General features: G+C 35.0%; 1 non-coding gene across 1 annotated transcript; it reads right to left on the bottom strand.

The window, feature by feature from the left end:
• Positions 1 to 1,948: 1,948 nt before the first annotated feature.
• Positions 1,949 to 2,054, bottom strand: LOC128285866 (small nucleolar RNA R71). The gene has a single exon (XR_008276413.1). It is a non-coding gene; the product is annotated as a small nucleolar RNA R71 (small nucleolar RNA).
• Positions 2,055 to 2,294: the final 240 nt, after the last annotated feature.

Raw genomic sequence — 2,294 nt, 5'->3', positions numbered from 1 at the left:
TTGTTTGATTTAGCTCAAGAGCCTAGAGGAGCAAAGTTGGATAAGGGAAAGGAAAAAGTGATCGAATAGCCGTAAATCATTCGACAACATCCGAGGTAAGTCTTGAGTAATGAAACTTAGTTTATGATTTGATTAAGTCATGACATATAAGCATAACAAATAAATGGTGATATAATGATTCTACTTGAATTATATATTGAGGTGATTAGTTTATACCTATGACGGTAGCGAATGTGTATAGAGATCATGTTATAAAGCCAATCAAAATCATGCTCTTTGTATGTGGCTATTGAGCCGAAATTGGTAAGGTTTGATAAGTGTCTTGTGTTTGAGCTTTAGTAATGAAAATGAAATATGGATGTGTCATGATTTATTGATATTTGTGCATGATTATTGAATGATATCCGGGCTAAGTCCCGAAGGCATTTGTGCTAGTGACTATATCCGGCTAAGTCTCAAGGCATTTGTGCTAGTGACTATATCCTGCTAAGACCAAGGCATTTGTGCGAGTTGCTATATCCGCTAAATCAAGGTACTTGGGTTTGGAAGTGAGCGACCTTGCTGTAATAATTTCAATTAATACGCTCATAAAATCCAAACGATAAGGTATGTTTCGTATATGCTTCGGAAAAGTCGATTCCAATTAAATAGTATTCGCTCAATTGATTAACGAACTTTCAGCCTTTAGTTAGGTTTGATACCTTGTGTATGAATATATTATTGAAGCGTGGAGTAAGTATGATTTTGAGAATATGCATATATGAAATTATTCATTTAGCCATATGAACGTTATACTTTAGTCGTAACTAATTTCATTACTCAAAACTTACTAAGCATTAAATGCTTATTCATTTCTTTGATTCTCTTTTATAGATTTTGTTCGTCAGCTATCGGACTCGGGATTGTCAAAGTCAAAGTCGTCCACACTATCTAAGCCCTTTTGGTACTCTTTTAGTTAAACTTTGACAACGGCATGTATAGGATTGACCTTCGTTGTTAATTAAGTACCTTTTTGGTATTGTATATATTCGGTTGCCCATGCGAAAATGGCTTATATATTTTGAGCATAGCGTTATAATCATTTTGTATATATATATATGGTTATTGAGAAGTGTGGAAATGCTTGGCAATGATTAGCCATTGGAATGGTTAATCACGATCATATTTGGTTGTATGTATGTTAAATGGCTAGTTGAATCATGGAAACTATGAAATAGGTAAAATCAGCCTTAAAATAGATGCTGACAGCAGCAGTGATGTGAGTTTGAAAAATCACTAAAAATAGTATAAATGTAATTAAATAATGAATAAATTATGTAATCGAATCTTGATGAGTCTATTTTCATATGGAAGAAGCGAAACAACCATATGAGCCGTATTTTATGAGATGTTTAAGTTTTTGTGAAATAGGGCCAGAGCGATTACTGGATCCCCTGTTCTGACTTTGAAAATTTACCATAAATTAACCAGAGACAATTAGAAGTCATGATTTATATGTATAGATTCCTTTTTGAGTATAGTTTCATTAGAAACAAACTACATAAGTATTTAAGCTCTGTACAGGAAGATATCTAAGTCGTAATGCATGAAGGTCAGAGTAGTCAAACCCTGAAACAGGGGAGACTTTAACTAATAAACTGTACTAATTGGCTAGACCAAAAATTCTAGAAACAAATTTGTAGATGGACATATGAGTATAGTTTCAGGAAAAATTTACGGAATCGGCTTTCAAGTTTTGGAACTCGAGATATCATTTTTAAGGTGACAGTGATGCAGTTATCCAGCTTATCTGGAAATTTTAAAATGAACTGTGTAAATGAATGAATTAAGTCCGTTAACACCTCGTGTTCGACTCCAGAAACGGTCTCAAGTACGGGGGCGTTACACTACTTGGGAACAAATGACCGAAAAATATTTACTAAAATATTTTCCGCCGGCTAAAACGGCTAAATTACGTAGTGATATCTTTTCTTTTGTGCAGATGGATTTAGAAACACTTTACGATGCATGGGAGAGATAAAGGACTTGCTGAGAAGGTGCCCTCACCATGGGTTACTGCTTTGGCTTCAAGTACAAACATTCCACAATGGTCTGAATTCCTCAACTCGGCAAATGGTTGACGCAGCTACTGGCGGAACCATCAACAAAAAAACACCTTAAGAGGCTTATGAATTCATTGAAGAAATGTCACTGAATAATTATCAGTGGCAAGCCATGAGGACTAAGCCAACAAAAGCAGCCGACGTATATAACGTCGACTCAGTTACTATGCTGTCAAATCAGGTAGAACTTGT

This window comes from Gossypium arboreum, chromosome 12, assembly GCF_025698485.1.
Source record: "Gossypium arboreum isolate Shixiya-1 chromosome 12, ASM2569848v2, whole genome shotgun sequence".
NCBI lineage: Eukaryota > Viridiplantae > Streptophyta > Magnoliopsida > Malvales > Malvaceae > Gossypium > Gossypium arboreum.
This window is presented reverse-complemented; position numbering and strand designations above follow the sequence as displayed.